The sequence below is a fragment of the Neodiprion lecontei genome, chromosome 2, assembly GCF_021901455.1.
Source record: "Neodiprion lecontei isolate iyNeoLeco1 chromosome 2, iyNeoLeco1.1, whole genome shotgun sequence".
Taxonomy (NCBI): domain Eukaryota; kingdom Metazoa; phylum Arthropoda; class Insecta; order Hymenoptera; family Diprionidae; genus Neodiprion; species Neodiprion lecontei.
The window spans coordinates 27,127,276-27,141,191 of NC_060261.1; the positions used below are offsets into that span (position 1 = coordinate 27,127,276).

Below are 13,916 nucleotides of genomic sequence, written 5' to 3' on the forward strand. Positions count from 1 at the left end.
ACGCCTCGATAGTTTCAGCAAGTACACTCCGTTTTGGAATACAATATTATTTCTCAATAACAAATGACCTTACAATTCTTATATATCGTATGTACTGATCGCTTTCCTTATTGATTAGATAAATAATTATTGATAAGAACGACACGAGCAATTTTTAATTTCACAAGTTTTCATGAAAAATTTGGGGTAAAACATGTTCACTGCGAATCAATGTGACATAGAAGATATTAGAAAATAATATAAAAAAAGTAGTAGCATGAACAAAAACGTCTCTTACAATAAGAAAGACCGTATTATATGATGATGACGTAACCGAAAAAGATCATCTACGTAACTGGAAATATTAAAGGCTTGAAAAGTTTATGGAACAGTTTCATCGGATAATTTACTTGACCCTCAAATACAAATGTACCCAATACGCACTTTACTTCGCAGTCTTGCCTGAACAGGTGAAAGATAGTACATTCTGGATCAAGGGAATAAAGTCGACGAATCCCCATATGGCCTCATATGTCCCGCAAATTCGTTAAGAGGGAATAATATGCTACTTTCGTCCCGCTTTTCATGTCAAAAAATTGACATTATGGTTGAGTTGGGAATGAAAGTACATTATGTCACAAGGGAATAAAGTTGACCTTCATTCCTGTGTTACATATAGGACTTTATTTTCGACTGAACTCTGCCCGCAATATTTCTTTGAAAACGGGGACTTTTAAATCGGGCTCATTTTTTCCGCCGATTAGGATTTGGGGGAAAAATATACCACTTTCGTTCCGATTTTGAAGTCAAAAAAGTTAACTTTATGGTTGAGTCGGGAATAAACATAATTACGTTTCGAATCATTAACTCTTACATGTAATAATCGGTTCTAGGGCTTGATAAAGATCAATTCTTCAAATTCCCTTGTTCTCGTTTTTTTGAACACCGTGTTTCAGTTCCGGACTTGCGGGAATGGTGACTTCCAGCTGGGATAATAATCGCGGAGGGTAGTTTGGCACCCGTCGTGGCTCGGCTACAGTTCTGGAATAATTTCCCGAGTAATTTTTCACCCCCACAAATTCGAGGGGCTTCGCACCGTGCTAATCTAACACCGAACGGAACAGATATTGTCCCGCTTATTAGGGGCCCAGGGCTCTACGGGTTGGACGGTACTTAAGCAGCGCGGAAAATATGTTAAGTGCGTCGCGAACATGTGTCGCAAAAACTCGGAAGTTATGAATCAGCATAAACTGTAATTCTAATTGGCTCTACGAAGCTGTACCGATGCTGTATAAGGTACACGCTAAAAACTTAACAACTTTTAAATACTCGGCGAAGCAAAAGAGTGGAAAACACTGAATCATGTTATTAACTACTCACAATTGGATTAAACGTGCGTCCAAGCCTCGCTAAGCGCAAGAAACGCTGTCGATCCTGTAAAAAAAAAAAATTGAGAATTGATGTTCGAGCGGTTCACAGAAAATTTAAGACAATTGATAAACTTCAAGAAAGGTGGATTTCAACGGGTTTTTGGTCGAAGTTATCTCACTTATCGGCTATGGCGGTTAACGAATGAATTAGGTGATGTTTTCCTTTGATTTTTCCACAATGAGACACAAATTGAAAAGAAACAAGAGACGTTCATTGCACAATTTTTTCTTTTTTTTCACATAATTTCTACTAGTAACGAAATTTTATAATTTTATACTTTGCTCGTCACAAGATATTAGCTATACGAATCTTTCATCTTTATAAGTACACTTGCAAAAAACAATTCCTGCGAGTTAAAAATTGTCCTTGAAGTTAGTCAGTTTCCATAAATGTATTGAATTGTGAGATAACTAGTATCGTAATAGTTTTAGGCATTGTAAAACTTACAATTTCGCAATTCATCGGATCATTGTCATTTTCATTGCTTTTGCTGCGTTGGATTAGTATTTAATATTACCTATTTTTTTTTAATTGTATTAATTATCTTTCAACCAAGTATAACGAATCTACAGTACAATCATCGGATGCACTTTGGGATAAGTACTTGTGTCAGTTAATTTACGCTCAATTCTAATTATTTGCATTCAAAGCATTATTCTGGCAAATACACCATGAAAATTGAAAAAAGGCGTTGAATCAGTGTCAATATTTAATACATTTCATTCATTGTAAGTGGTTAAATTGGTGTGAAATAGCGTATTTATGTATAACTGTTTTGAGGATGAAAAATTTTTCAAATATAATTAATGATCCTTGTTTCAGTTGTGAAAATAGTCTGCACTTTTGCGAGATATTTTAGTGCCAGAATAACTGAGATCAAAACACAGCCCTCGAAATTAAAAAAAAATGAATCACAAACAGAAGAACAAAATCATTCCGCGTCAGCAATATTACTGCAACTGACAACGATTGAAACCTTGCAAGTCGTTCAGTCAAGTAAAGTGATCATTGCTGCCGAATGATTTTCCTATTTTTTGCATAAAGTCCGAACCTTTGAAACCTGAACACATCCATATTCCTTCGATGTTTTTTCTTTGCCTGAATTTTCTTTGGCAGAAAAAGTTCACTGTTGATAAGTTCATACATATAGATTCAATTACTAATCTGTCCAATGGAAAACTATGGCGAAAGTGGTAAAATTCCCGGCGATATTCGGTACTGGGGGGCTCAATGACTGCGGACGAGTGATCAATGTATTAGCACAGCAAGTGTTTACTAAATACTGGTTTATTTGACAAATAACCACGCACGCTACCTGCATACTTGACAGTGTAGTTATAGCTCCGCCTATCTTTTGCTGCACCACTCTGTACAACCTGCGGACAGAGATGGGCACAATTACGTTTACATATCTCTTCCTGCCTCTAGTACAGGCTTGCTTATACACATGTGTACGCAGCACGAGCAGGCCGTGTGTAGATTGCGTAATGAATTTTACTATCATCGTTAGCCCTGTTTATCCCCCAAACAACATATCGAAACGATCAGGATTGTCAATCACGGAGGCAAACCGATTGGTGCTTCCAAAACCACCTATATCTCTTTTTCACGACCTCACTCTCCAAGAGAATACAGTACATTTTGGAATTTAAGCTTTGACAATTTTCTTTTGATTTAATATTGTGTGAATCTGCAGCGTATTTCTAACAAGTTTGCGCGTTGTACCATTTTTACAATTTTGGTGTACAAATTTGATGCTTTTGTAAATGATGTAGTAATTACGTAAAAAGCGTAAAGCACACAAACAGCGAAGTCGTTAACGCGTTTTCGAGTTAAAATGAAAAGAACCAGCTGTGCGTTACCGGCGTTTAGTCTTTAAAAAAAGAGTCGACAGCTTAATCCCAATAAACTTTAAAGAAACGTTTTTAAAGCAGGGTGTTTGTTAAATAAAGTTTTTCTTTTACACCAAATCAAATTCCAATCCTACTAGCGTACTTCCCCTTCGAGTTTCGTCACGATTTGTTACCGCGACATTATCTGAGATGGAAGAAGAAGTGCGCCATTTCACGTCGTGTTATTGAAATGGGAATATGATAGGTTGGATCAGGCAATTCTCGAACGATTTTATCTAATTTGAACACCAGGGGGAGATAAATAAAAATATGCGCAGTTCTTCCTTTGCGAATAGGCCCGCTGATGTTTTTTCTTCAGATAATAGGCAACACCTATTTATTTTATATTAAAGAAAGACATTTTCACATCAAAAATGTAACGGATGTCGTATTGCTCTACACTACAAGCGATAATATCTAGCGACACTAGAATTTATAACAGTCCAAGTACACGGGAATTTCCCGGAGTTCTTGAATTCCGCGAACTGTGTGGAAATTTACCACGCAATTTTACTTGTATCCTGAAAATTTCTGCACAGTAGAACCGGCAATACAGAAGAGAGATTTTTTTGGAGGCACCGTTTGCTCAAGGAGAATATAGTTGGATCACAATTAGGCCTTAGCTTATCGTTAAACAGATCCGGCTACGGATCGAGTATAAAGGTTTTGTAGTCCTATAATCCTTGACTTGAGTGATCAATCTTAGGCATGATTTCTTCCAGATGTATCATTCATTTCATTGTACCGAGATTTTCTTTCGTACAGTTTACCGAGCAAAAAAAAACGTTTCCATAGACTAACCTGCCGTGAATTCTGACCCGGAAAACCTTATTCAACCACCATTGCCCTGTGGCGAGAGAACGAATAGACGTAGAGCCTTAGGGGTGGCTCCGTCATGTTGTAATCTCAAGAAAAGGGTCTACCGAGATTAGCCGCTGAGGACGCGCACTCGCCTAAGTACTCCGGGCAGTGAGGCAGCTTTGCGGCGGAACAAGACGGGCATGGTCGATCCCGTAGTACAGGGTGTTTGAATGAAACTCTGGAAGGGCTTTTTGGTTGATATATTAAAGTGTAGTATGCCTGTGAAGGTCAACGACTTATTTAGTGTTATTGTATAGGAGGATTCGAGACGCTTTGGAAAGTATCGAGATAAAGTTGATCACAATTTATTCTCCGCAACAGAGTGAAAGGTGAAAATTGGCTTTATAACGTTTGGAAGAGCTGATTTCGAAGCACTGCCTGTCTTTGATGATTTGAGTGCAATGGTCTGAATTGACTTTTATACGTTCTAGCATCTGTCAATAAAGTTCTGAAATTGGCAAAAAATTGTGATGCTGACGGATGGATGTGGAAATAACTAATTATCCAGCAATTGCTTGGAGAGTTGGATTTTTTAAGCCTGTGAAGCCTGCGCAAAGTGCCCCGTTTCTCAGCAGTGCGGTAAAACGACTTCGACGCATGCGCACAGCTGAAATTCTCGATTTTATACACTAAGGTGTTTTTCGGCGAATATCACTTTCAATTAGCTATTAGCAATTAGCTATTTCAATTAGCAATTAGTAGCGCGTGTCACATGTACGGATGAACGACATCTGATTCGTGCTATTGCAGAAAAAGAGAGAACTTGATGGACAAAATGAAATTAGAAGTCATCAAGACAGCACACCACAATAGTGTGAAGAACGGATCTCGATTAAATTAAGCTCTTTCTAAAACCATGAATTTTTAAAGAACATTACAGTCCTGACTAAAAATTCTATCAGTCAAATACCGCGTGCTAAGAAAGTTTTGAGCAGTTCCAACAAATTATACTGTTCGTTTTTTCAATCCCAAGTTTCTTTCACTTTGCTCAAGCTGACCCTGTTTTTCAATCTTGACTATTTCATTTCTCAACCGAATATCATAAAGATTCATTTATTCTACCTTGCGATTTGTGTTCGTAGGTCGACTTTTGTATCACGGCAATTTCAAAACACATTTGCGAAAGCTGTACTGTTTGGCCTGCTTTAAAGTATGCACTCTTCCGACCCAACGTGAACGCTCCTGTATACACCTAGATAGAACAGGTGGAGGCAGATAGCCTTGCCTTATATCTACAAACGCGGAAGAGTTTTGGTACTAGGCCATGTGCCAGGATAGAGGCTGGTAGTAGCAGTGCGGTTTGTTGACTCTGGTCCGCAGTTCGACCTCATATCGTTTGTGGGGGTCGTAGAAGCGGGTATCTCCGCCCGTGAAAGATACTGGGTAGGTAGGTACGCCTAGCCAGTAACAAATTGTGGAGATATTCGCGCCGGTTGAGTCGTATTAAGACGAGATTCGACGGCGTCGCAACCACGACCTTAGTGGGAGTGGGAGAAGTTTCCCTTATTCCCGCGAGTACGGGACGTAAAAAGCAAGGTTCACGGCTAAGGCCTTGAGCGAGGATCACCGATCCAAACTCAAACCGAATCTACAACTTCCAAGACGTAATGAAATATTGAAATTCAGTTGGAAACAGACAGCGCGGTTATGTCTCGTGCGTCATGCGCATGTTTGAACCCCGAAGTGCCTGAGGCGAATACGCAGCTTTGCAGTGTGATTTGGCGACTTGGGGAATCGTCGTTTCTGGTATTCAGTCATCAAGTTGCCATATATAATAAGCGAAACAGTGGTTTCACAATAAGATAAAGAAATTCATAAGTTTCAGTCCGAGTTCGTGACGCAATGGGCTTTTGAAGACGCTGCTTTGAAGGGACTTCCCTAAACTCGCTATTACCCGATAACCAAGTCGTTATATTGGCTTGAAATTTTTACAACGCACACAAAACATGCTCACTTTTGCGGTGAACTTCAATTCCACCTAAAACGAATCACCGTTTATCGCATGAGAAATTTTGTCCACCAAAAAGTTTCCTTTGAAAATTGAACTTTTTGAGGTTCATTGCCCACCGATGTGAACGAAATTCTTCTCTTTGATTCATACACTTTTTTCAGGATGCCAGTGATTACAAGGGTTCACTTTCAGGGATGAATGATCTTCGATGGGATCGAGGACTAAACCTCTGATATGGATGAATATGGATCTTAACAGCAGGCGTGGCTTGTGCAAAAAAACATAATCTTCACTCCGCCATAACTCTGTGAGGTTTGATTCTATCTTATCAATTTTCCTCTCCTTTTTGCTACAAGATTCGTGTTCCAGAAGTTGACAAGATTGATGTAACTTTTCAAAATATTTATATTCGTTGAGAATGGACATTAATTGCACAAACTATTCAACTTCATCCAACATATCCGATTGTGCAGTTGAGATCAAATGAAGAATGTTATGCTAAGGTTCGTTCGGCGCTGTCCCCAATGACGAGATATTGGTAAGGTTCACATTGTACCGGTTCTCCTACTTATTGCCTATTCGTTGTCATAGCATTCTGCAGATAAGGTTCACGAGCGAGGAAACGATTGGAAATCACCTTCTTTCAGCTGCACTTTGATGCATCAACGATCACTGGCTCCTTCCCATTTCGTTCCAACGCGGGCTTGACCTCGTTTCTCGATATTTCACCGACCTCCCCAGGTCACGTGGCTATCGTCAAAGCATCCCGTAATAAAGATACCGACCAACGACATCGCGCACGCCACGTAGATACGAGTATCTTCACATTCCGTAGAATATAGACGTATAGACGCCTACACACTACATGAGCCATCGAACGAACGAAAGGGATAAAAACTTTGACGGCAAAATGGACGTACGTGGAAACACTTCGGATGCGACGATCTGCACTTCTGCACTAAACACTGTATAGATATCGCTACAGTCGACGACCATTGATAGGTTTACCCCTCACGGAAAGAAAACCCCACTTGGGTGTAAATTCGTACCCCCAACTCATAGATAATGCTAATTTCCCATAAGAAAAAAATTAGGGGTACGAATTTACACCCAATTTGGGGATTTTTTTCGTGAGGGACAGTAGTCACTCCCAGTAGTGGAAAAAAGAGAAAAATGAATCAGACACACGTTGGCATTTTTCGTATGGCCTCACTTTGGGCAACAAGGTGTAGGTACTATACATATATAGGAGAACCTTCTTCAACGATTGAATCCATTAACGATACTTTGCTTGACGATTGGCTCGCTGTAAGGTTACCTCGATCCAATCAACGATGATGGACCCGTTACGAAACCTTGATTGAACTCACAATCTTCTAATCAATTCTCTACCACTATCCTCTTCTGCATTACCCAACTTAACTTCGACCACACCAACACCACTACGGATCCTTGTGAAAAGAGCGTCTCCTGGTAAACCAATTCAGGTATGAGGTGTAAGTGATGGAAAGTCCGATTCAAGTAGTTAGACCCCAAACAATGTATGCCAATGTGTAAGAATCCGAGATTCTCACGAACATGAAATGGAAACGGATAGATTGCGTACATTAATTGGAAATGTATGGAAAAAAAAGTAGACAGTGTCGGTTGTATTTTTATTTCTGTATAATCTACTGAAAGAACTTGACACAATACAAATTTTTCTACGATTATGAAACATTTTTGAAGTTTTGATCATTCGCTGCTAGGTAATCTTACAAAGAAAAAAAAAAACAAACAATATATAATGCGACCATTTCGATTAACTTTTCTTAGAACAGTCACTGGATTCAGATTATTGATACAACCGACGATCGAATAATTCCGATGAAAATTGCAGAATATATATAATATATAAATATAATGGGTTCGGTTGAAAATCCCCGAATACCCTGAATTGTTCGTTCGCCAAATTTCCTGGCGAAATTCCACACGGTCAAGTGACTCGACCGAATTTCCCCATCCGAAAGGATCGGTTATATTTCGATTCAATTATTCATAATTTTCTCGCGCCCTTGGCAATATCCTGAAAATAACCGCGGCGTCGATACAACTTGTAGGGATTTGATTCCGCAGTGAGGTGAAAGAAAGAACGAGATCGTTGCGGAAATGCTGCGGACCGTCTAGCTCGTCAGTGATTTGAATTTTTTTCATTTTACTTTCCATTTTTCACGGTTCAGGCCGATTCATCCGTATGTGCGTTCATTCACGTAGAGAATATCCCCTCTGCAACAATGGGCTTCTGTTCACTGACCTGATACATTTTTGATTCAATGCATTCTCTCAGCGGCAAGAATTACCGAATATACGCTGCTCGAATCAATTGATCGCATGTGCGGGGCCGACATTCAAACATTACTTAAAATACATCTCTGTTATAATAAATCATCCGTTCCTTACGCGACCATAATTATTTCCGAGTCCTCTGATCTTAACTCAAAATCAGTTGAGGTGTTCATGTATTGACATTCATCAAGCAGCTCATTAGGAACCGGCAAAGATAATTTTACATCTGCTTCTCGTATCTATTTCACTTAATTTCAGACGTATTGTTGTATCGAAAATTCACCCATACGTTTCATACTTTTTTCTCATTACAGAATATCCTACAATTAAAAAAATTGCACGTATGAGTGTTGACAATATTTCTCAGTGAATGTCATTCAATAACTCAAATATAATATCTGTTTCCAGAAATGTAGAAACGCCGTTTCGGAACAGCGAAAGCTCCGTGCGTTGAAAGACGAAATATTTCTACAAAACAGCGCCATTCCCCAGAAATTACCCGTGTGTGATATACGGTTTTCGGATACGAATCCAGACGAGATTCCATTGGACACAAAGGGCAGTTGGTAAAATGGTGCATCCGTGTACAGTTGGCTGCAAGCTGCTGCGGTTGAGAAATTTACTTGCATGAGAATTGTGCTTGAAAAAATGTGCTCCGAATCTAGGTTAGCATTCATGTCCTTCCCTGTGAATTGCAGAGTAAAGGTACATGGATATCTGTGTAATTTTCTTCCCGTTAAGGTCCGGTCCGCATATCGATCTCTCTGTATTTATGCATAATCCGAAACGAACTATGATATTGGAAACACATTTGATTTGCGATTTTTGGCAAAGCTTTGTATTACTCAAGAAAATTACAGTAGTTTTCGGATACACCGATAGCAAAGAGGATGAACAACTTCGTGGGATTGCACCTTCCATTCTGCCAGTTGATGCATAATTAATTTCAGCCCTCCAACCTTCCCTCACCTTAACGTCGTTACTCCTCCTTCTTTCCTTATGGTACCTTATACCTTTTTTCCCTGGGACCAGCCACACTTGTATTCCAACCGTCGTTTATCACATGTAACAGTTGTTTTGCCAGCTTACAGCCATTGAATTCACACAGCATATTCCGCGGTTCTATAAGTATGTCACGTCGCGTCGCGTTACTATCAACGAATCCAGGAACTGGTCAAAGAGTTCCGAAGTTCGGATTTTCATCACCGAATTTAGCGTTGAATTTTACACAATTTTCTTGCTGTGAATTTGTCGTCTGTTCATCGTCAACGTTTGATCAAGATTCCCAAGCAATTGCTGCATACCAGAGTATATAAAAGGATATTGGAGAAGATAAAAAGATTGCGGAAAATAAATTAAAGTACAGCTTTCCTTACCGCTATCTACACGGGTTATGTGAGTGTACAGGAAGACATAGAATCGCATGCGCAAGCAATAACCAATAACGACGTATGACGATGAGAAATCATGAGAAATAGAAGTTTCTGTAACATCGATGTGTACTTTGTGTTATTAAGACTGATCGAGCAACGAATCCGGGTTGTCAATTTCACTAATTTCTTATTTGAAAAATGGGACGCTTATCACTCGAAGTCGAATGATTTGCTTGATGAAAGGCCGGTTCTGTGGATAAAGCTTCGACAGCACGAGTGATGTACATTTAAGGGAGATCCACGTGGCTGATATTGACCTTTTAAATAATGATTTCACAATACTGACATGGATTTCATTTATTATGGTTACGACAAAATTCTAGTGAAATGAATAGCGCCTGCGCGCGCGCGTGTGTGTGTGTGTGTGTGTGTGTGTGTAGAAACTCAAAACTATTTTGAATGTATCTGTATCGTTTTTCGAAATATAGTTGAAAAAAAAATATCGATTTTACCAAATAAAATCTAAATTTGATATATTATACCAGCTTTTTATAAACTTTATTTATCATCATCATAGACTTGGTATTCGAAGCTTTTTTATTACTAATGCTGAATATTATCATTTTGATGATTGAATACGCCGGATCCGCTCAACGCCGCACAGTGGTCGGAAATAAAAAAAAGAAACCGATCGATGACTCAGTTTCCAAAACATTTCAATCAATTTCTGATTACTGTAGAAACTAATATCCGGGTTTTCAATAAATCATAATCAATAAGTAATGATATTTCTACTCTACCGTGACAAACATCGATCCGAACGAAATCAAATTTTATTTATTATTCATTGCCATTAGTCTGGACTTTTATAATCTCGAATTGAAACACGTGTTTCACATTGAAACATGTATTCTGATTCCTTCAATACCAGCGACAGTTGGTTTTTTGTTAATATTGACATTCTGACATAACTCATGGAATTTAAAGTTGCTAACTTTTTGGCGTGTGTGGAATACTGTTTCTAAAAACTTCTTTTTTGTGATTTTCGAATTTGATTTCACTTATTTCGGGTTTTCTCAAGGATAAAGACACGTTCAAATAATTTCAAGGTTTTGTTAGGTTAGCCTTCGAGGACATTAGTAATCAATTAAAAAAATAAAAATTAGCAACCTTGGATCATCGTCATTTTGTAGGGCGAGCTTCAGCCGTCGGTCCCTTCATAATGAGTACGAAAATTCTTTTACGCTGTGAAACAAAAAGTGTGACTACAGAATAACGAAGTTTCATTGATTTGTCCTCGATAGAAAAAACAAGGATTATCACAAAGCGGAGTAAAATTTCCTAAATTGTACACCTTGAATGAAATATGAATACTGTGAAATGCAAACGCGACATTGATTTCCGATCAAATGCCACTTGATGTAGCGGAAATGAAATTGAATATTAAAATTTGTCTCATTTATAGCTGCTAATTGGTGCAAGTGGATAATTGAAGCTGAATTCGTTCACCTTTATTGAACGAAGAACGAATATTATAACGCTGAAATAATGTTTTCTTTGACGAGCTTGTGCGAAAAGTTGATTGGAGGGTATGCTAGTATCATCAATTTGTGGAGCAGCAGACTGTCATTAAACCGAAAATTGATAGCTGAAAATAAAAATCTATTAAGCTGTGTTCGACGAATATAAAACGTACGAAACGCTATTAAAGCGACGTCGGTTCCCCAACGGTGAATGGAGAATTGAAAATAATTTTTGCTAACCGGTAATCGCTCGCCAATCAACAATCGTTGACCGAACATAAAATAAACTGTGAATAATCTCGTTAACTTCACGGTTTAAATATAAAACAGAAATAAAGAACGAACCGTCCGCCGTAGCAAAGCATTGCTAATGACTGGTCGCGGAACAATTCAGTACGTTACAAAACCGAATAGAAAACCGGCAGGAAATCATTCACGAATGCCGGGAATTATTCAAAACTTTGAAAATTCGCGGGTACGACATTGTCGCATGAAGTATTTCCCGAAGTTGAATGAAAAGCGAGTATATACAGGATGGAGAAAATTTTCCGACTCGGTGATCAAAAACTAATCGAAATCGGACTGCAGTTTGATCGATTTCTCCATCATTCATCTACCCTGGACTCAATTCGAACTTCCATAATACCGACTCATATTTATTGCGAGGGAAGTTTTTTTTTTTTTTTTTTTCATTTTTCCAGGGTTTGATAGCAGAGGCTTCACGCTGTGCGTGAAAAACAGCTCGTACCTACAGCCAGTTCTGCGCGCGATTGGTATCAATAACGTGGAACTTGCGTGAAGAAACAAAAGCTTTGGTGTTTTGGCCTATGCCCACCTGCCGGCTTTTGTTTCCCCCAGTTGTTTGGGGGAAAATAGCGAAGATTCCGACGGTTTGGTGCATGTTTAAACCTTATAACTTAACCCGTCGAGGCGTGCTAATAAATTCCTCTGCGGCATACGACGAATATGCTTATATACCGTATAACCGTGTTTAATAAAAATGCGAGCCGTTCTTTCCGGCCACCGACGATATTCCGTCGTAGCTAATACAAACTAACGGTGCTCCTGTAGAAGAATTTACCTACGTAACGACATTTGCCTGATTACTCTTTACCTTGTTTGACTAAACATCTGCATATTACTGTTTCGTTGTTATTATTCAAATCCTTCTGCCTTTTCTTATCTCGTCAATTTATATCCTCCCCCATTCGCAAAATCTTTATGCGAGATTTCATTTGTCCGTCGCAAAGTAGAAAAGAAGACACGGAGTTTGGTCTAACATTGTGAAAATAATAACCGCTTCGTGCTGAATGTTTAAAGTCATTAACCGTACTTGTAGAGATCTTCTCCGCTATTATACTTTCGAGAATTTTACATTTGTTTCAGAGGGTAACTAGCTTTGAAATATGAATTATTTGAATATTTATGCGATTTGCTCATTAGTCGGAATGTGGCTTAACATAGTAAGTCGGTTTCAACGGTTGCTGAAACAATTTCAACCTCTTAAGAAACAGCTCATCATTTTTCTTTTTCTTTTTTTTTTTTTTTTCTTCAGTTTACATTTAGAAAGTCACACATCAAACAATTTTGTGCAGATGACAAAGTATTTACCAAATAAGTTTCTCATTTGATAATTAAATATGTTGCGGTTTGCTGCGAAATGCCACATAAATAATAATAATAAGACAACATTGTTCAATGCAATGATGAAAATCCATAGCTTATTTCCATAAAATAACCAAGCAAGAATTGCGTGTACGCAACTACACTTTCTAGTGATGACGATTCACTGATTCGGTTTGTTCGTAAATGCATAAATCAGAATCAGATATCTCAAACTTTTTTACGTCAAAAAATGTGTATCACAGCGAGAAAATTAAATCCATTAGAAAAATTCGACGTGATAATTTGTCTGCAACTTTCTTCACGGCTTGTTTCGCGTTTTTATTCAACTGCATAACGTTAAGGTTACAGAATATATATTGCAGTGAAAATGGTTTTGCCAAGGAAGATGCGACCGGGTGTAATAACGGAATTGAAGAACAGACGAAGCCGCGTAATACGTCAGAATTCTTACAATTAAATCTTTTCAATGGCTCCAGCGGCGTTCCACGTGTATAATCAAAGGGATGAAAAGCGCGAGGGTGAGTTGACGCTGTGCAACGTCGCGTCGTGTCTGCGGTTTGAGGGTTGCGGAAAAGGGCGACGAGAGACGGAAGGCGAGAGGCGAGAGGCGAGGGATGGACGAAGACCGGGAAGCTGGAGTGACAGATTAAAGGGAAAACGTGTACAGTCAGTCTCGATACAGACCGTGCTAAAAAATTATACTTTCTCGGGCCTTTCGTCTTTCGATTTCTCCATTTGACGCCGCACCTACAAGTATATGAGCTTACTTTCTTGCTCTCGCTCTCTCACTTCTTTGTTTGTTCTCTACTCTTATTTGCCTGAAAATTACTTCCTTTTAAACCAGTGATCATGAAGATCCTGCCCGAATTCCATTAGCGGAGAGCACGGCCAAATTATCGCACTAAGAGAAATCAAAGAAAAGTTAGGTTTGCAGGTCATTTTGTGCGTTATAATC

At 38.8% G+C, this 13,916-nt stretch overlaps 1 protein-coding gene across 2 annotated transcripts in view; it reads right to left on the reverse strand.

Annotated features, from left to right (window-relative positions):
* LOC107226430 (tyrosine-protein phosphatase Lar) overlaps positions 1 to 13,916 on the reverse strand; it is a 472,005-nt gene that overhangs the window by 339,641 nt on the left and 118,448 nt on the right. The window contains exon 4 of one of the 2 annotated variants that reach the window (XM_046732656.1): positions 1,360 to 1,413. The exons of the other annotated variant lie outside the window; for it this stretch is intronic. The gene's annotated coding sequence lies outside the window, so the exon portion shown is untranslated. The remainder of the gene's footprint in view (positions 1 to 1,359; positions 1,414 to 13,916) is intronic. 2 annotated transcript variants of the gene reach the window in all.